The 22,274-nt window shown below is 38.4% G+C and overlaps 1 long non-coding RNA gene across 1 annotated transcript; it reads left to right on the top strand.

Moving 5' to 3' along the window:
- The first annotated feature begins 1,398 nt into the window (after nucleotides 1-1,398).
- LOC128313057 (uncharacterized) lies at nucleotides 1,399-16,037 on the top strand. Its single transcript, XR_008293209.1, has 2 exons — nucleotides 1,399-1,688; nucleotides 15,831-16,037. It is a non-coding gene; the product is annotated as an uncharacterized LOC128313057 (long non-coding RNA).
- Nucleotides 16,038-22,274: the final 6,237 nt, after the last annotated feature.

The following is a 22,274-nucleotide window of genomic DNA, read 5'->3' as shown; positions in this document are numbered from 1 at the left end:
CAAAGCTAAATACGCACACTTAGCTTGAATACACAAAACAATTAAATGATTATTTGACTTAAAAGAATTATTTAAGTAATAACATTCATTTCTTATATATTAACATCCAAATTCTGTAAAGATCTCTTGTCTTAAACTCACAACTTATGCCGGTCTATATAATTTTCACCTAGAACTCTCATTTGACATCTAATAAGCATATAAAATATATCATGCTCCAAACTCAAGTTCTGATGCCAGCTCCTCGAGTCCTGCTGTCTTGTGCTATGACTTGTCACCACCTCAGTGTAAATCAGCATCTTCCATTGTAGGGATTGTTGCACTAGATCCCTACATGCTCTCTCTGCTTCTCCATTCCTCTCTCCCAGTCTAGTCTCCACTTGGGTCCAGACTAGTTCTATTAAAAAGTCAGACCACGGCCCTACTGCTCACATTCCTTGCTGTTGTTCCATCTCATTCAGAGTATGGATCAAAGTCCTTGCACTGGCTTATAAAGCCTGTGTGGTCTAGAACATGCTACTTCTCTAATTTTATCTCTTGCCCTTGCTTATTGTGTTATAACCAAATTTGGCTCCTGGAAATTCTTTGAACACCCCAAACATACCCTAAAAACACATCTCAGAGCCTTTGCACTGTTAGCTCTCTCTATCATTTCTTTTAGGTCTATTTGCATATGTGAAACCTTATCTGACTATCATGCATAAAATTTCAACTCATCCCAAAGCCAGGGTACCCTTTTCCAATTACCTTGCTTTATTTATCTCTGAAGCACTTCATCTTATTTTATGTTTATTGTTTTCTTCTCTCTCTCTCTCTCTCTCTCTCTGTCTCTCTCATCTTCTTCCCCAATAGCATAAGGCCATGAGAGAGTTGGTTGCTTTTATTCTTAGCACCAAGATTCAACCCTCTCTTTTTGTATTGGTATGTATATATTTGTTTAATAGGTGAATACAAGAAAAATCATGTTTAAGAGAAAATGCAAGAGGTAGAATATAAAATGTAGCTTTTTTTTCAAAAAACAAATCTGGACCTGGATGAGGAGAAACTCTAATCACGAGGACCACTGCAATAGGAAGAAGGCTCTGACTGTAACATCTAAGTGTCTCAAACGTTGGGCAAAAAGGTCTTTTCTTTCACGGGAAAGAGTAGTGACAGCTACGGAGAAGTGAATGTTGAGGGGTAGGGTGGGTGAGCAAGGGGTGTGAGTAGACAGCTTGGGCAGGAAAGGGCCATTAAGGGGAGGATGTTCTGCATTTTACGAAACCTTGCTTAAGCTTAGGGGCAGGCGAAGTTCTGGGGCCTGGGGGAAGGAGATAAGCTTGGTCAAGTTTAATCAAGTTAAGTTACTGGGCATTTTTCCAAATTGGTCAGCTAGTCATCGGTGGGAATTGGGAGGGTCTGTGTGTGGCCTGGTCCTAGGTACTTCAGGAAGTCTCCCTGAGCCCTGTCTAATCCTATCACATAGGGCTGGGTGGTCTTTGCAGACAGCTATTTCCCGGAACACGAAGAGGGGGGGGGATTTCTTGCCCTTGACTGTTTTCCAGGTGCCCAGGCTCAGCTGAAGTTCCACTCTGTTAGCTCCTGGGAGTGTCGTCACCAGGAAGTCTCAGGACTGGAGAATGATGGCTGTAGCTGCATCCCTGAGCTGGCTTCATCCTCCACAACGTGGTGCCCCTAAGGAACTAGAGGTGAGGGCGTGACCTAACACTCTGTTTCCAGATGTCCTCAGTCAACCCTGAGTGCCAGTCTGCCTCCTCCACCATCTTGACTCATTCTGCCACCTTGTTCCTGGGTCACTGAGACAGACAAATTAAAGGTGATTCAATAGGGGGAGTCAGAATGTGTATTTCTGATCGTACTCATCACTCTGCCAGCCAGTGTCATATGGTGTTACCAGAGCTAAAACAGTGATGATTTCAGTTATAAATCATTTACCACACAAGAAAGCTGGAATTCAGTTGGTTATGTTTTCTTCTGTGTAAATAGCTCGTTCAGGGAGCCAGCCGTGTCTTTGAAACCTGGTTTGGCATCAACTCTCAGGATTCTGTAGATCTTATTAAATACATAAATCTTGTGTTTTCTAAAGCGCTGCTTTATGTGAGCAAACCACCTCAATTTCTGACCTTAAATATTAAAGGAGAAGAATTTCGGGAAATACTAGGCATCTATCGAGGCCCTATGCAGCCATCCAGGTAATGTTAACGTTGTGTTTACAGAGAAAGATCTCAGGACACGAGTGCTGTGAGAATCATCTCTTGGACCCTTCTACCATAACTTGGAAATATGAGAGAAGGTCGGGTGGCCCCAGACAGGAAGGGTTAGACTGAACCGCTCTAATAGTCTGGCACTTGAAAACTTTTTTCAACAAGCAGTAAAAATAATGCCTTCCACTTGTATGGAACTTATACTCTACAGAGTGCTTTTAAATATACCATGTCATTAAATTTCACAACAATTTGGCAAGAAAGAAATTATCATCTCCATTTTGTGGATGAGTAATAAGAGCTATTATCTATTTCATACCTATTTCTTGCCAGGCGCCACGCTCAGTGCTCATTTAATCCACACAATCTTATCACGTGTGTGCTATTATTATCCTGCTAATACCCAGATGGAAAGTTAGAATCAGAAAAATTAAGGGATCTGCTCACAGTTAGGCGACTCATAAGTGGCAGAGTGGAGATTTGAACCCACGTTTTCCTAACTGGTGGTGCCGTAAGCTGGTGGCCTTCACCCTATTTTGGCCACAACATTTAAAGATTATCTATTCGCTCCTGTACTACCATGTGCCTTAAAAACATATACAAGAATAGAAATTTAAAAACATAAAGGTAAAATGCAAATCGAAGTTCTGATTGTTTCTCCTCGCACGCTCTCAGAATACCTTGTGCTTCACCTTGATCAGTGCAATCGTCCAGGGACGTGTCCAGCATGGACATGAGGATGAGGAAACAAGACTCACTGTGTGCTGATCACTGGTCCATGATCACATAGTCAGTGGCGTCTCTAACTGTGCCTTGTAACTCAGAGCCTTTGTCACCATTGTATCCCCTGCCTCTCCGTCTGCCTCTGGCCACAGCACTTAGTCACAGTCTTATACTTGGCCAGACCCCTAAACCCCCAGCCTGGGCACAAAGACCTACCTTGCTCAGAGTAGCTCCCTCCTTCGACTCTGTGAGGAGTAAGAGATGTTAACACCCTAGCTTTTGTAATTGTTGGTATGAATCAGGCCAAAGTCCTCTTTAAAGCCAATTTCTCTGGGCACAGGGCCTCTCCTGCTTTCATGGGATGGTTGCTAACCTCTCCTCGGAGTGATGCCTGCCGAGCATGGTCCAAAATAGAGTTATGTATTTGTATTTGGGGGTAGAATTTGCATTTGACTGTACTCTTCTTTGGGGACTGAGCACTCCCAAATTTCCTGCCCATCACTTTACTTGAGTGCTTTTGTGAAGTTCCAGTGATTTTCTATGAGTTTACTTTCACAGGAGCAATACAGACTGTGGCTCTAGGCATTCACATTCTAAACACTGTGATTGTGATTAATGAGCAGGTGTCCTCAGCTACAAAGAGCTCTTTGTCTGGAGCCCTCAGGGCAAGATGGTGGAGTGGAGAAGCCCATGGGATGAGGCGTGGTGTGAAGTCTGGCATGATGTCTTCCCCAGAAGGGAGTCTGAGCATGAACAAACTGTGTCTTGTCACCAACTGTCCTCAACAGAAGTCCACCAGGGACGGTTGCACAAACACACAGGTGGCGATGGGTGTCCTAAAAGCTAGGACTCTTTATGGCCACCGAGGGGAGCTATTGCTTTATCAAGCTTCTCATTCTAGCACTCCAAACCTTTACCTTCAAGGGCCATTTAAAAACCTCCCTCTCCAGGCATTTATTTTCTTACAACAGTTCACTGTCACCACATAGAATACAAACCAGACAATAACAGAAATATTATCATTTCTTAGTTTCATTTGCTTCTAAGAGGAGTTTGCTGAAGGAAAGGAAGTGGGTACCACTGCCGATCATTTGATTTAGTCTCGCTTGTTCAACAGCTGCCTTAAGTTCCCTCCACTGGCCAAGCACAAGGCAGTACACTGGATGGTGAAAAGAGAAACAGACAAGGTCCCTGTCTTCCAGGAGCTGATTGATGGTGGTCTGGGAGGGAAGGTACACAGTCAGCTGGCAGTGGTTTGGGCTGTAACTGTAAGCATTCATTCCAAACACAGCGTTTGTTAACTCCCTCTATGTCATCCATGCTATGACACTGAGATGTCAGGTGGGCTAGACTCTTGGTGCCAGGTATAAATACAACCCAGTGCGTGCTTTGGGATAACACTGGGATCTCTGGGTAGCTAGATGGGTGTCCTCGCCATCTGGCAGCCTGGCCTTCCTCCTCAGGGCTTTATGATTTTATCGCTGTTGGAAGACATCTCAGGGCTTCCTTAGCAATGGTCCCCTTAATCTAATAGCAGTGACAATGACTAATCGCTCACTTAGCTTCTTTAAGTGCTCTCTGGGGGATGTTGAGAGGAGGCCCTAAGAAGATGGCCCACCTCCACGGCACAGAGAGGGGGTTTTCATATTTATTCTTTTAGAGCCTCTAGCTCCAGCCATCTGCTCTCTTTTTCACTGACCCCTGGGAGATGTAATTTGCCCTGGTTTAGCCCATCCTTGGGCCTAACCTACACCAGAGTGATAATAAATACAGAATGTAGTGATCCCTCTGACCACCTATCTACACTAGCACTCACCCTCCTGTGCTTTATTTCTTCCCAGTTGTTGCCCAGTATAAGGTATCTTTATATGCTTTTCTGCTTGGACATAGCTACCCAATAGCAGGGCCCTGGTGTGGCTTGTCCACTACTGTGTCCCCAGTTCATAGAACCCTGCCTGGCCCAATAACAGTTGGTTGAATGAATGAGCAAAGGAACAAACAGATGACTATCTTGCACAGAGGCTAATTCTATTAAATATATTTTTTCAAGTTTATTTTTATTTTTGAGAGAAAGAGAGAGAGTGAGCATGAGTGAGGGAGGGGCAGAGAGAGAGAAAAATCCCAAGCAGGCTCTTCACTGTCAGCATGGAGCTCAATGCAGGGCTCCAGCTCACTAACTGTGAGATCATGACATGAGCTGAAATCAAGAGTCGGACGCTAAACCGACTGAGCCACCCAGATGACCCAATTCTATTAAATTCGTACCAAAGAGGAGCTGTGATACTTAAGGAAACCAAAGATGGCCTCCTATAGTCACAATCCTTCATTCACTTTGTTAATTCACATGTCCACAAAACCATGTAGAGTTATCGCTAAAGTTCTCTGCGTGACTCTGAACTCATAGAATGACCTTCACATGTTCCAGATGTCAAGGCTCCCCCCAGGGGAGGCAATTTTAATAGGGTGGCAGGGTGTTCAGAACACTGGGGTCCCAAATTTTCTTGACAACCCCTCAGGGAAAAGTCTTTCTATCATATTTTAAGCAACCATTTTTTAAAACCAAGAAACAAAGCATCTTCGTGCAACTTTAGGTAATGGTGTGTGTTTGGAGGACGGGTGTGTGGTTATAATAACATATACACAGAGGAATGTAGTGAAATCTGGACAACCAGGGCTTAAAAAAACGATTCTGGATGGAAGGCAATTGCAACAGGAAAAAATGGTGGATTTGCTCACGTAGTTTCTACATGCACATGTCTGTTTCTACTAACTCTCAATTCTAGATATTGATATAAATATGAATATTGGGATAGATGTCTCTGTTTACTTTATAGCATCTGCTAACTCACTGTTTCTGTTACCACATCATGTAAAGCTCACACAGGTCCATCATGACTGTCCTACCCCTCTCTACCTGCCTCTCTCTACATCAGGATCTCTGTAAGGACACACAAATAAAAAGTCTTAATCCTCCCATTGAAATTAGAAAAGAGATTTCCCTCCCCACTTTTTCTTTTGAGCATTTACTTTAATTATAATTATACATTACATATGTATTAATTTATATTTAAATGTATAAATTAATTTATATTTAAATATATAAAATATACATAATATTATATAATAAATATATAAAATATACATAATATATAATAAATATATAAAACAAATAAATAATTTATATTCAAATATATTTAAATATAATTAAATTATTATAAATTATAATTATTTAATTATGTAAATTGAATTATAATTAAATTATAATTATAAATGCTTTCTCTTCTCTGAAATGTATATAAATCCTTCTGAAGATGAGATAGGACTTGTGTCAGCTTTATGACCATGAATGTCTTTCTCAAGGAAGAAGGAGCCATCTCTTTGGAATGTAAACATCAGAGGAGCTAGGGCTCCCATCTCCTGGTTTCTGTGGGAGGGTAGAGGCCTAACTTTAGTGGGTTCCTTGCTCCAAGTTTCCAATCTACTCCTGCCATAAAGATATGAGATGCTTGTTTTACCTTTGGATAAAGCCAATTAGCTAACAGAGATGGTTGCCCCAATACCAGGTAGAGTTAGGATAAACTCTGGATGACAAATGGTGCTGGCAAGTCATTACACTCAAGGACTAGTTATTGTTTATCATGAGAACATGTACGTAGCAAGTTGTATCTGCCTGTCTGTATAAAAGGGTAAGATTTCTTTCTGTTTTTGCAATCTCTGAGCGGATCACCTGTGGTGCTCCTTGCATTCTGGTTTAATGCTTATTCAATAACAAAGGTGTTTTATTTCTCTACTATCTTTGTAAGGAGGACTTCTGTTTTTGTTTTTGAAGATTTTTGTTTTTACTTGTATTTTCCAAGCACCTTTCACTTTTATCTCTCTCAGGGCTACCTGCCTGATTTTCCTTTCAAATTCCTTTTTAAAAAAAAGTCTATTATTGGTCAGTTTTCCTTTGGAGCAAGGTGGCCAACGTATGAACTGGCTACAAATGGGAAAAGTGCCTGCTCTTGGTCCAACCATGAGTCCAGGGGTGAAGCTGGGTCTTCTGTCCTACTCATTGTGTAGAGGTCTTCTCCACAGTGGGGATTGTGTTTGAGATGGATTGTCTCAGTGGTTGTGTGCCAGCAAATTTTTTTAAAGTAGGCTCCACACCCAGCATAGAGCCCAATGCAGGGCTTGAACTCATAACTCTGAGATTAAGACCTGAGCTGAGATTAAGAGTCTGGATGCTTAACCCACTGAGCCACCCGACGCCCTGCCAGAAAATATTTTTGACATGAACACATGCCTACTAGCTTATCACCTGATGCTCAAGTTGGCAATTAGAATTTAAACCTCAGACAAGCTTACCTAGTTTCTCACAAAGAAATTCAACTCATCTCTAGAATCCAGGTTCTATTCATAACGTTGGAGAGCCGTCTTGTAACCTAAGGCACTAGAGACAAAGGAGACCATGAGGAATGGGGAGCTGAATATGACCCCATTGGGGAAAATCATTCAGGAAGTACTTTGTTCTAGTGATAATAGTAGCATTTTCACAGGAAAGGGGAACATGGAGTATAATATTCACAAGGAAAGAAAAGATGCAGATTACAGCAGAGAAAAGAATGGAAAGTGAGAAGAAACACCAAGTACAATCTGGAGACATAAGGAGAATGTGTAATGAACAAAAGCAGAAGAAAGTGAGATTCCTAAATCTCAGATGATTGGATGAGAAGAGGGAGCCATTGCCTGGTTCAAATGGCCTGCAGGGATTTTTAAGTACTATGGACACTTAGTGTGTACAAATATTTTGGGGAGGGAGAGGGGCAGCCAGAATTTTAAACAGGAGCCATGCCCAGCATGGAACATGATGAAGGGCTCTATCTCAGAAGATCATGACCTGACCTGAAATCTGGTTAAGGATGCTGAACTGCCTGAGCCATGCAGGTGCCCCAAGTTTGTACATATTTTAAGAGTTTAAGTAGAATCATGTTTCTTTAGCAGAAAATTCTGCGATTCCCTCCTTTGATACAGAAGTTTTGGGTTGTTCGGCTGACTGCACGGCAATGACCACTGTGTTCTGGGAAACCTCCCTCTCTGGAGGAACCTCATGCAGTTTCAAAAAATTACTTTTTCTTTGGGACGGAGGTTTATTGGTTCTCTGCATGGCCAGGAAATCATCCTGTTTGGACTATGGAGAGTCTTAATTACCCCTTCCAAATTAGTTTGTTCTTCCTCTATTGGAACTTTTAATCAGTACAGTTTGCCAGGCGTAAGGCTGTTTATCCAGAAAGTGGAATGCCTCCAGGTTTTGCAGACAGCCATCTTGCAGAGGGCATATCATTCTGTATTTCTTCCTAACAAAGGACAATGGTGGAGAAAGGGAACAAACACATATTGAAATATACTATGTTTAGACCCTTCCATGAGGTGCTTTGTATGGAATGCTTCATGGTAAATGATGTGGATACCATTTTATTTATTTGCCTATTTACTTATTGAAGGATAGCTGACACGCAATGTTATTAGTTTCAGGTCTACAACATAGTGATTTGCCAATTCTGTGTATTACTCAGTGCTTACCACCATAAGTGCAGTCACCATCTATCACCACACAACTATTCTTTTAAGTTAATTTATTTTCGGGGGAAGGGAGGCAGAAAAAGAGGGAATAGGAGACAGAATCCCAGTCTCCGTGCTGTCTCTGAACCTGACTTGGAGTATGAACCCACAAACCATGAGATCACGACCTGAGCCAAAACCAATAGTTGGATGCTTAACTGACTTAGCCACCCAGACACCCCGATCACCACACAACTTTGTTATAATATTTGCAGATGCCACTTTTACTATTTAAAAAATTTTTTTTAGTATTTATTTAGTTTGGAGACACAGATCAACAGGGTGTGAGTGGGGGAAGGAGCAGAGAGGGAGAGGTTGACATAGAATCTGGGGCGCGTGGGTGGCACAGTTAAGCATCTGATTTCAGCTCAGGTCATGATCTCATGGTTCGTGAGTTTGAGTCCTGCATCGGGCTCTGTGCTGACAGCTCAGAGCCTGGAGCCTGCTTCAGATTCTATGTCTCCCTCTCTCTCTGGCCCTCCCCTATCTCTCAAAAATAAATATACATTAAAAATAATTTAAAAAAAAAGAATCTGAAGTAGGCTCCAGGCTCTGAGCTGTCAGCACAGAGCTGGACACATGGCTCAAACTCACAAACTGTGAGATCATGACCTGAGCCAAAGTTGGATGCTTAACTGACTGAGCCACACAAGTGCCATGTAGATGCCACTTTTAAAAGGTTGCCTGACACCCAAAAAGACTGAGTTATTTGCCCAAGGGCTATACTGTGTGAAGTGGTGGGACACGGATTTGAATTCAGCCTTGACTCCAAATGTTTGCTGGTTGCAATGTAGCTAGTTAATACTCATTAGTCTCCAATTAGGCCTGGGCTAAAGACAAGGCAGAAATGATGCTAAATTCATTGGATTAATGCAGTTTAACCAAGCCTTTCCCATGTACACAGAGAGGTAAAAATCTTACAAACCTCTCCTCTTACCTAGTATGGTTCCTCAGCTCTGATTTTACTCCTGTATTGAAGACATTATTTTCCAGAACTCTTCTGGATGTTTTCTCTTTCATTAATGCAATCTTTATTCCTCTCTCCCTCCCTCCCTTCCTCCATCTCTCTCTCTTCCCCTTTCTCTCCCCTCCCTTCTTTTCTTTTCTTTTCTTTTCTTTAACTTTCTTTTCTTTTCTCTGCTTTCTCTCCCCCCCCCCCGTAGCCTTTTTTTTTTTTTTTTTTACCATTACAGCAAATTAGTAAGCTTTATTACCCAAGTGAAGGGCAACAAGAATAGACCCACACCATAGAGTAAGAGAAAAAAACTAACTGGGGATGTTTCTCCCAGACAGAAAGGGGAAGTAGAAGCTTTCCTGGTCTATAGGTCAAGGGAAAAAAATTCAGAGATGATCCAAGGCTTAGGATGTAACCTGGGTCCCTCAACAACCTAGAACTTCCAGCTTTCAGGAATTATAACCCAAATTGAGGACAGTAGGAGCCAATGACAAGGAACAGAAGCTTCCCTACTAATGCTGAAGGTTTTCTATGAACTGCCATGTGCTCTAAATACCTACAGGAAAAGATGGGAAAGGAAAGACATTTTGGAAGGAAAAAACATCATGGATAGGGAATTGAATTTTAAGTTGTTTTAGATATGAAGTAGTTTTTACCATGAAAAGTAAAGTTACCTTATCCTGGAAGTTCCAGGCTTCCTCACCTGTGCCTCTCAATCAGGGGGGTTGGGGGACAGGACCTCTCAATCAGGATGAGAGAAATGAGAGAAAATGGAAAAATCTGTATTTGTAGCACACCCCTTGTTTGTATTGTATAAATTTTGGACAATAGTATGTTTCCATAACTCATTCTTTTGTATTATTAATAATGTCTCCTTGAAATACAAAGAGATTATCTGAGAGCCATTACATGTCAAGCTGTGATGAATATGTACACTATGGCATGAATTAGATCATTGCAGCTCATCTCCACACCCTGTGGGTCATGATCCTCAGGGTAAGTCTCTGATGAGAAAGCAGGTGCAGGGAAGACCCTATTGTGCAGAAATATAATTCAAAGGCTGAAAAGTGAACAACTGGGCTCAAGGTCCTTGGGGAAGGCTGGGAAACCAATGTGGAAAGGCGGACTATGAGGTGGAGTCAGGGGCACTGGTAAGACCTTCCTCTCCTTAGCTCAGCTTGGTGTAGTGATCCAGGATGGGTTTTGGATTCAGACAGATCTGAGGCTGAATCCTCCTGGCTACTTGCTCCCTGGTGCCTTTGGGAAAACTCATTTGCATAAGGAAAGACCATTAATTTAAGGGATTTAGGGTTTTGTGAGGGTTAAATGAGAGAATATTTATCAAATGCTCAACCCTGTGCCTGTCACATGGTAGCTGTAAATTTTAAAATCTGAACTAAGGGCCACACTAATTTGCTCTGGAGCTTTCCCTGAAAGGATGGAAATAAATAATATGCTCTATGACATGGGTGGCCCAGCAGCACGTGATGGCATATGTAGGAGTTTATGTATCTTTTTATGAGGGTTCTGAGTGTTCTGGACATGAAATAATAGCCCTGTGTAACTCTTGTTAACTGACTTAGTGGTCTAAAAAAGGGGAAAAACAACATCTACCCTCCTAAAAATTTCCCCAAACCTTATTTTCTTTTGGGCCAGTTTTATAACTTTTTCTGAGTTCATTTTGATTTAAGGGTCTACCACCTGACTTATCTATGGATTTGCTAGTCTGTCCTACTTATTAAGTTAGGACAAAGAGCTCTTCAAGTGTTGACCCAGGGAATGTGTTTGGGGTTCTGGAGGTACCACCAGCACTAAGTGTGAGTAAAGAGGGTGGACACTCTTTTTCTAAGAATATGGTTTACTGTACTGTCAGGGTCCTTTGTGCCACCACTTCCTACTTACTGTTTAAAAAGGATAGAAATTGGGAAGCATTCAAACCAGAATGGGAGTGGAGAAGTCCCAGTTGATGAGAAAGGAAGATCTGGGGATTCTTCTGGTGTGTATGTAACCCACATATCCCTGGCTCTCTTTGCTTGTTCACTTGCCTTTGTTCTTCCCAACACCTGACTTAGGAGGAGTTTATCTGTTGTCCCATCTTGACTGCTCACCTCTTGTGCCCTCCCTCACTTCGGTCTCAAAGCAGTCAGGGGATGAAGATGCTTTATTGAAGTTTAAATGAGGAAAATGTTCTCTTGGGGGTGGGCAGGGGATTGGGGCTCAGTCCCTGAAGGCATTTGTGGATCAAGGCTGACAGAGGCTCTGACATCATCAGCACACAACCCCTGATGGCTCATTGACACCAGAAGGGAGAAAAGGCAGGGTGATAAGACACATCTCCATCTTAACCACTTCAACATACATCTCTTCTATAAATACTGCATTGGTGAGGCTAGCCACATGGCCTGACCATGAGATTATGTTTTGTTAACTTCTGTGTTCCCCACACTTGTAGCAATCTCTAACACGTACCAAGTGCACGACAAATAGTTGTTGGGTTTATTTCTGATTGAGTGAATCTTTGTACCATTAGCACAGCATCCACACAGTGCCTTTAAATACATACTTAGAAATAAAATACGGTTTCCCATCCTACGCTGTGAGCATTTCAACAGAGATATTCCCATTTTCCAACTAATGGCCCCACCATCTCTAAACTCCATTTTTCCAAATGAGTTCTACTTTTATGATTTTGTCTTATTAGCTTCATGAGCCCAATTATTGGTGTCAATCATAAGAAATAATCTAAATAGGATTTATTTTCTTTGATGTTTACAAGGAAGCAAAAACAGTACTCTAGGTGGAAAGAAATGTATAGATTTCCCTGAAAACTGATGCCTAATCACTTAAAATGGACAGTTTGGAGATAATGGGTAAACCGAAATCACCCTGTGGTTGTGAAAGCCAACCTGCCTTCTACAGATCATTAGCACAAACACAGTTTGATCTATTCTTGAATAGAGTCCTTGAATCTGTGGCTCCCAGTTACTCTTAGATTATTCTCCCTTGAACTTGTTTTCCAGTCCTAATCAAATCCAAAACTCAGTTGAGAGCATTGAAAGATCCTTCATGAACAGTGTAAAAAGCATATATTTCATTAAGATTAGAAAGTAAAGCTATATTTTAGGAACCAATGTGAATAATGGCAAACATATGAATGATATTGTACATTTATTAGAATGACAATATTCAAAGCAATATGATGATTCAGAGACCCAAGTTTGAATTTCCATTCTGCCAATTTCTAGCTGTATGACCTTGGACATCTTACTTAACTGTTCTGAGTTTCATTCAGTCGTTGATCTTTAAAATAATTGTCTCTTCCAACTTCAAAGATTTTCTTAACAAGAAATAAAGAATGTGAAAATGCCACTTAGGCCATTAAAAACTATAAGCTATCATTAATATAATCCAACAAACAGGCCTCATGTATTATCCCTTATATATGTATCTGTGTGGCTCTACATATCTCTAAAGTTATGAGGGCAAATGTGTGTCTTTCACTAAAAAGAATCCTTAGTGTTCTCAATACATTGTTATGGTATCTTATTTAAAATCCTGTGTGCTCTACATTAAAAAAATACCTATGATCAGATAGAATAGACCAAAATATCCTCTTGTTCCTATTAGTTTTAGCCCTGGAAATGCAACAAGATGGAGGAAAACCATCTGAAAGCTAATTAGATTTCAACAATTGCTTGCTGTGTTAGATAGACTTGGGATAAAATTTGAGTTAATAATACTGCTAGACACTGGATTTTTTTTTTATTCCACATGTAAGTATTTGTGTTTCTTTGTCCGGTTTATTTTACTTAGCATAATGCTTTCCAGATTCAGCCATGTTGAATCAAATGGCAAGATCTTCTTTTTTCATGGCTGAAGAACATTCCATTATATGTATCTCATTTTATTTATCCATTCATCCATGGAAGGAAATGTAGATTGTTTCAGTATCTTAGTTTTTATGAATATTGCTCCAGTGATCATGGATGTGCACGTACCTCTTTGAGATACTGATTTCAGTTCCTTCAAATATATGCCCAGAAGCGGGATTGCTGACTCATATGGTACTTCAATTTTTAATTTTTTGAGGAATGCTTCTACTGTTTTTCCTAATGGTACAAATTACTAATTTTAATTATTTCAAAGGGTACAAATTTTCAGTTATAAGAATAATAAGCGCTGAGGATTGAATATAGAGCATGGTGACTAGAGTTAATAATGTGGTGTTGCATACTTGACAGTCATTGAGAGTAGATCTTGAGTATTCTTACCACAAGAAAAAAGAGTTGGAGTGCACGGGTGACTTCAGCTCAGGTCATGATCTTGCAGTTCGCGGGTTTGAGCCCCATGTTGGGGGTCTTTGCTGTCAGTGCAGAGCCTGCTTTGGACCCTCTGCCTCCCTCTCTTTCTCTTCCCTTGCCCCACTAATGAGCACACGTGTGCTCTCTCTCTCTCTAAAAGATAAATACACATTTTAAAAAAAGAAAAGAAAAAAGAGTTAACTATGTGAGGTGATGGATGTGCTAATTATCTTGACCTTGGTAACATTCTACAATGTGTATATATATCAAATAATCACACTGTGTGCTGTAAATATAAACAATTATATTTTTCAATTATTCCTCAATAAAGTTATTAAAAATGCTATTAGACACATGGAGTGATAGTCCTGAAAGACTAGAGATTTGGAGAAAATGTCCTGCTTCTTCATTAAGAACTTGACAAAATTTTCATAGATTTATCAGGTCAGGGAATACAGATCATTGGCTCTACATATCTCTAAAGTTATGAGGGCAAATGAGTGTCTTTCACTAAAAAGAATCCTTAGTGTTCTCAATACATTGTTATGGTATCTTATTTAATTTTTTTTTTAATTTAAAAGGTTTTTGAGAGAGACTGAGCAAGCACAAGTGGGGAAGTGGCAGAGAGAGGGGGAGAGAATCTCAAGGAGGCTCTATGCTCAGCGTGGCATCTGATGTGGGGCTCAATCTCATGACTCTGACATCACAACATGAGCCAAAACCAAGAGTGGGATGCTTAACCAACTGTGCCACCCGGGTGGTCCTGTTACAATATCTTAAATTTAATTGCTAGATTCCCTACATGAGACCAACACAACTGACTTTCTAAAAAGTGAGGAGAGTAGACTTTGGTATACAGTATTCTAAATGATAGATTTAATTAACATTTAGTCCTTGAGATGACTGGGTTTTGGTATGACTTCAATAAGAATATGAATTTTGTTAATCTGTTGATAAGAGGATAAAAGATAAAAGGTCTTTAAAAGAAAACGTTTAACCCAATGCAATTCTATAATTGTACATTTGTTTGCTCTGGAAGTGAGAAGTGAGAGACTATAGAAACAAATGTTAAAATGGGAAGAATCTTTTGTGTATTTTAAGTTTGGGTTAGCACTGAGTTATATTTTGACACTTTGGGGAGGAAGTGATGGTGAGCATCGCCAGTGGCATCTCTCATTTTGAAGCCAAGCACCTTATCAGTAACCATTAATGTATAAATGACAGTTGATGATTCATTTTATATATAGAAGATATTTTTTAAGTTTATTTATTTATTTTGAGAGAGAGAGAACATGAGCAGGGTAGGGGCAGAGAGACAGGGAGAGAAAGAATCCATAGCAGGCTCCATGCTGTCAGTGAGGAGCCCAATGAGGGGTTCAATACCATGAACCATGAGATCATGTCCTGAGCTGAAATCAAGAGTTGGGTGCTTAACCAACTGAACCACCCGGGTGCCCCTATATAGCAGATATTTCTTGATTGGTGGTGGAAGAAAATATTCTCTAAACATTTTGGAAACGAGCTGATGCATTGTATTTGGTTTTAACCCATGTGAAATAATCAATAAGCAACAATGTAATGCCATGGAACAGACATTTACATGACAGTTCTTTTTTTTTTTTTAATGTAACAAAAACTTTTATGAGGACATTAAAAATATTTCATTTAGTCTTTGCAAAAACTCTAGCAGATTGGTATGTTTATTAGCTCCCAGCTCATTAAAATATGAGAAAATCAAGGCACAGAATTTACAAGAGAACAAAGCATTTATTGTATATGTGTGATATAAAGTTAACACAGACACCAAAATACATGCAAACTTGAGCTAGCATCCGTCAGCCCGGATGCTGATGTCAAAAGTCAGCTTGGGAACTATAGTGGGTTGAATGAGATCTCTTCAAAATTCATGACCACCCAGAACCTCCAAATATGACCTTATTTGGAAATACTATCTTTGAGATATAATTAACTAGTTAAGGATATTTGAGATGAAATCATCCCGGATTTAGGTTGTTCCCCAAATCTAATGACTGCTGTCCTTATAAGGAGAGGAAAAGTCACAGAATGAGACACATAGACAAGGAGGCCTTGTGAAGACAGACAGATGCAGACAGACAGAGGTTATGCTGCCACAAGCCAAGGAACACTTGCAGCCACCAGAAGCTGGAGGAGGACAGAAACATTTTTTCCTGGAGACTTAAGAGACAGTAAAGCCCTGATGTCACCTTGATTTCAAATTTCTAGCGTCCAGAGGTACGCAAGATAAATTTTCTGTGATTTTAAGTCACTACACTTATGCTTCTTTATTATGACAGACCTAGGAGACAAATCCAGGAACATAGAGGCAGGACTTACAGTATAATAGAGTGAGACATTTGTACAATCTCTTTCCAAAAAATAAGTAACTGGAAAAACTCATTTCATGGCTATAGAAATTAATAAAGTAATAAACTTTGAGAAGCAGTTATTCATAAAAAAATGACAACTTTGGGTGAGAATAACCTGAGGCATGCATCTCTCCAACTTGGGTTTAAGAGTTAATTTGAGGTAATAGAAGAAATAATCAGTGAGGTTGAAGATAGATGAATAGAAATTACCAACCTGAAAAATCACACACACACACACACACACACACACGCACGCACAAAAGAATGATGAGAGATCTGAATAGATCTTCAGAGGCTTCTGGTAGTTTCAGAAAGCAATGAGAGAGATGAAGGGGTAGACAAAAAACATTTGAAGAAATAATGGCTAAAAAATTCTCAAGTTTGATGAAAAAAAACATTAATGTTCAGATCCAAGAAGTTTGACAGACTCCAATTAAAATAAACAGAAAGCCACATCTGGAAAATCATACCCAAACTGTTGAAAACCAAAGACAAGGAGAAAATCTTGAACACAGCAAGACAACACTGACTGGTCATACACAGGGGAGCAACAATGTGACTAGCATCTACTTGGCTTGTCATTTAAAAAGAGAAGACCTGAAGGCAATAAAATAAAATATTCGAAGTGCTGAAAGGCAAAAATGTCAATCGAGAATTCTCTAACCAACAAAACTATCTTTCAGAAAGAAAGGTGGAATAAAGAAATCTGGAGATAAAGACTGAGAAAATCTATTGCTTGTGGAGAAGACTTACAAGCAATACTAAAGGGAGTCATCTAGGCAAAAAAAGGAAACAGCATCAGTAACTTAAATTACACCAAGTAGTGAAGAGCATTGGAAAAAATAAAAATGTGGGTAAATATAAAACGTCATGTGAATACATGTTTTCTTTTTTCTCTTCATTTCTTTAAAAAACACAAGTTTGCATAAAACACTAATTATAATTGTTGGATTTGTAATATACATAGATATAAAATATATGACAATAATAGTACAAAGAAGAGAAGGAATAGAGTGATATTGGAGAAAATTTCTTATCTCTTACCAGAATTGTTAGTATTAATCTGAATTCGACTACTAATTTAAGATGCATATTATAATAGAAAAATAATTAAAAGAAGATTTAAATGATATACTAATAATATTTATTTAACAAAAAAAGTAAGCAGTAAGAGAGGAAAACAATAACAACAAACATGAGCTGTATAGAAAGGAAGTAGTAAAATGGCAGATACAAATCCTGCTTTATTTTATTACATAAATATTATTACTTTGAATGTATGATTACATGAAGTGTGGATTGACTAAACACTCCAAACAAAAGGTATTAAATGCCTTACATTAAAATGCATTAAATGTGAATGAACTAAACACTCCACTAAAAAGGCAGATATTGTCAGATTGGATATAAAAAGAAAATAAAAACAAGATCCAACTATGAGCTGTCTACATACTTAAATTCAAAGACACAAATAAGTTGAAAGGAAAAGGAAAAGATACGACATGGAAATAGCAATCACAGCAAAGAGGAAGTGTTTATATAATACAGACTAGATTAACAGACATATCACTGACTTTAAGAGAAGAAATATTACCAAGGAGGGACATTTCATATTGGTAAAAAGGGTCAACTCATCAGGAAGATATAATAACTAAAAACATATGCAACTGACCATAGAATTCCAAAATCCAGGAAGCAAAAATTTACAGAATCAAAATGGAAAGTATACAATTCAATAATAATAATTGGAGACTTCAAGAATCCACTCTCAGTAATTGATAAAACAATATAGAAAATTTATAAAAATTCTTTAAGACTATCAATTGACTTACACTAATCAATATTTATAGAATGTTCTACCTAATAATAGCAGAAAACACAATCTTTTCAAGAGCACATGTAACATTCTTCAGAATAGATAATATGCCAGATCTTAAAACAAGTTTCAATAGATTTAAAAGTATTAGGATAGCAGTATTTCTTATTTCCAAGTAGTATTCCATTGTATGTGTGTGTATACCACAACTTCTTTATCCATCCATCAGTTGATGGGCATTTGAGCTCTTTCTATGATTTGGCTATTGTTGAATGTGCTCCTATAAACAACGTGGATGGAACTAGAGAGTACTATGCTAAGAGAAATAGGTCAGTTGAAGAAAGACAGATATCATATGTTTTCACTCATATGTGGAATTTGAGAAACTTAACCGAAGACCATGGGGGAAGGAAAGGGGAAAATACCACTGAGTGTGGTATGTAAGCAATGAATCAGGGATTCTACTCCCAAAGCCAAGTGCACACTGTATACACTGTGTGTTAGCTAACTTGACAATAAATTATATTAAAAAAAATAACATACGGTTGATTTGTTTCCAGTTTGGGGGCTATTATGAATAGTGGCTATTATAAAAATTCATGTGCAAGTTGTTTTGTGGCCATATGTTTTTGTTTCTCTTCCAGAAACTTAGAAATGAATTACTGGGTCATATGCTGAGATTACATTTAACTTTTTAAGAAAAGGCCAAGCTGTTTTCCAAAGTAGTTTTACAATTTTAAAGCCACTCATACAATTTCATATATAGCGTTTTTGTTTATATTCAGTTTAAATATTTTCTAATTACTCTTATGAATTGTCCTTAGAGGAAAGGATTATTTAATTTTTTTAATGTTTATCTTTGAGACAGAGAGAGATAGCATGTGAGCAGGGGAGGGGCAGAGAGAGGGAGGGAGGAACAGAATCTGAAGCAGGCTCCAGGCTCTGAGCTGTCAGCACAGAGCCCGATGTGGGGCTCAAACCCATTAACCATGAGATCATGACCTGAGCTGAAGTTGGGCACTTAACCAACTGAGTAACCCAGGCACCCTGAGCAATGGGTCATTTAAAAGTGTGTTTTTAAAATATCAAAATATTTGAGGATTTCCCAAATTTCATTCTTTTGTTAATCATTCCAATCCTTTTATTTTTATTTTTTGAATTGGTTTGTTTGTTTATTTATTTATTTATTTATTTATCCATCCACCCATTATTAATTTATTTTTATTTTTTAATATAATTTATTGTCAAGTTAGCTAACATACATTGTATACAGTGTACTTTTGGTTTTGGGCGTAGATTTCTGTGATTCATCACTTATATACAACACCCAGTGCTCATCCCAACAAGTGCCCTCCTCAAAGTCCATCACCCACTTTTCCCTCCAGTTCCATCCACATTGCTGCAAATGGCAGGGTTTCATTCTTTCTCATTGCCAAGTAGCATTCCATTGTATATATAAACCACATCTTCTTTATCCATTCATCAGTTGATGGACATATAGGTTCTTTCTATAATTTGGCTATTGTTGATAGTGCTGCTGTAAACATTGGGGTACAAGTGCCCCTATGAATCAGCACTCCTGTATCCTTTGGATAAATTCCTAGTAGTGCTATTTCTGGGTTTTAGGGTAATTTTATTTTTAATTTTTCAAGGAAACTCCATACTGTTTTCTAGAGTGGCTGCACCAGTTTGCATTCCCACCAACAGTGCAAGAGCGTTCCTGTTTCTCCACATCCTCACCAGCACCTGTTGTTTCCTGATTTGTTACTTGTAGCCACTGTGACCAGTGTGAGGTGGTATCTCATTGTGTTTTCGATTTGTATTTCCCTGATGATGAGTGACGTTGAGCATCTTTTCATGTGTCTTTTGGCCATCTGGATATCTTCTTTGGAAAAATGTCTATTCATGTTGGTCTGCCCATTTCTTCACTGGGTTATTTCTTTTATTGGGGTGTAGAGTTTGATACGTTCATAGATTTTGGATACTAACCCTTTATCTGATAGGTCATTTGAAAATATCTTTTCCCATTCTATTGGTTGCCTTTTAGTTTTGTTGATTGTTTCCTTTGCTGTGCAGAAGCTTTTTATCTTGATAAGGTCTCAATAGTTCAATTTTGCTTTTATTTCCCTTGTTTTTGGAGATGTGTTGAGCAAGAATTGCTGCAGCTGAGGTCAAAGAGGTTATTGCTTGTTTTCTAAGTTTTGATGGTTTCCTGTCTGAAATTTAGGTATTTCATCCTTTTTGAGCTTATTTTTGTATATGGTATAAGAGAGTGATGATACTCTACATAGAAAACCTGAAAGACTCCACCAAAAAACTGCTAGAACTGATACATGAATTCAACAAAATCGCAGGATATAAAACAATGTACAGAAATAGGTTGCATTTCTATACACCAATAATGAAGCAACAGAAAGAAACATTAAGGAATTGATTCCATTTATAATTGCACTGAGAACCGTAAAATACCTAGGAATAACCCTAAACAAAGAGGTAAAAGATCTGTACCGTGAAAACTATAGAAAACTTATGAAAGAAATTGAAGAAGACACAAAGAAATGGAAAAACATTCCATGCTTATGGATTGGAAGAACAAATATTGTTAAAATGTTGGTACTCCCCAAAGCAATCTACATACTCAATGCAACCCCAATCAAAGTTGCACTGGATTCTTCTCAGGGCTAGAAGAAACAATCCTAAAATTTTTATGGAACCACAAAAGACCCCAAATAGCCAAAGTAATGTTGAAGAAGAAAACCAAAGCTGGAGGCATCACAATCCTGGGTTTTAGCCTGTCTACAAAGTTGTAGTCGTCAAGGCAGTATGGTATTAGCATGAAAACAGACACATAAACCAATAGAATAGAATAGAGAACCCAGAATTGGATTCACAAATGTATGGCTGACTCATCTTTGACAAAGCAGGAAAGAGTATCCAATGGAAAAAAGACAGTCTCTTTAGCAAATCGTTCTGGGAGAACTGGACAGCAACATGCAGAAGAATGAAACTAGACCACTTTCTTACATTAAATGTATGTTAAAGGGCAAATGGATCAACAAAATGTAGTATGTCCCTACAATGGAAGACTATTTGGTAATGAAAAGAATGAAACTGATACATGCCATAAAATTAGATGAACCTCTGAAACATTGTACTACATACTGTATGATTCCATTTATATACAGTGTCCAGAAAAGGCAAATCTATGGAGACAGAAAGTAGATTAGTGTTTATCTAGATCTGAGGTTGGAAGTATGATTGACTCCAAATCAACACAAGGGAACTTTTAGGAGGTGAGAGAAATGTTCTAAAACTAGATTTGTGTAATGGTACACGACCTTCTAAATTTAGTGAAAATAATTATTTTGTGCAGCAGATGGGTAGGGGTGGGGAAGTATAGATGAAACAAGATTGACAATGTATTTATAATTGTTGAAGCTGGTTGATTTATCATTATAATATTATACAATTTCTTCTACTTTAATGTATGTAATATATATGTATATGTATAATGTATGTGATATATATTATAATATATATTATTATTATACAATTTCTTCTACTTTAATGTATGTTTTAATATATTTTATAATAAAATTATTTTCAAAATAAATATTAAAACTAAATTAATAAAATGTAAGCTTGGTTTTCCACACTTCTGGTGTCTAAATTACATCTACCTCTTTTACACATACATGGCATAAGTCCTTAAGTGTCTATAATTCAACCATGAATTAACTCAAGTCCATTCAACTTAACAAATTTTTTTATTGAACATCAACTATGTGCAGGGTTTCGTCTTGTTACTTACTACATTCTTTTATTCCTCCAGTTCCTGGCTTGTTTAAGCCGATAGTCAATGTTATTGTCTTAAAATTTGGTGTTTTTGTTCCTTTTCACTGAAACTTTATTAGTGTCAATTGTATGAACTCAGACAAATTCTGTTCTAGATTTCTTATAGATGATGGGGTTTTTACACCCACAATTCAAAACATCCAATTGCTAAAGTAAGATACCTTACAATCTGGTAAGATAATTGGGTTTTGGAAAAAGTAATTAGACCCCTCAGGTGATGTCCAGCAGAGACAGTGATTCAATGCTATGGTCTGAGTGGCAATAAGGTCTCACTCTGGGAAACTGATTTACTTTATCTAGAGATGACATGGGTGAATTCCTCCCATCCAAGGGTAATTAATACATGTACTCAAGTGAAGTAGCTATTTGTAATTCTAGCTTCACTTATTTGAACACCTGAAAAAGAATATGGAATAGGAAGAATAGTTTTAG

The sequence above is a fragment of the Acinonyx jubatus genome, chromosome E4 (assembly GCF_027475565.1).
Source record: "Acinonyx jubatus isolate Ajub_Pintada_27869175 chromosome E4, VMU_Ajub_asm_v1.0, whole genome shotgun sequence".
Classification (NCBI taxonomy): domain Eukaryota; kingdom Metazoa; phylum Chordata; class Mammalia; order Carnivora; family Felidae; genus Acinonyx; species Acinonyx jubatus.
Note: the sequence above shows the minus strand (reverse complement) of the source record. Positions and strands in the feature narration are given on the sequence as shown.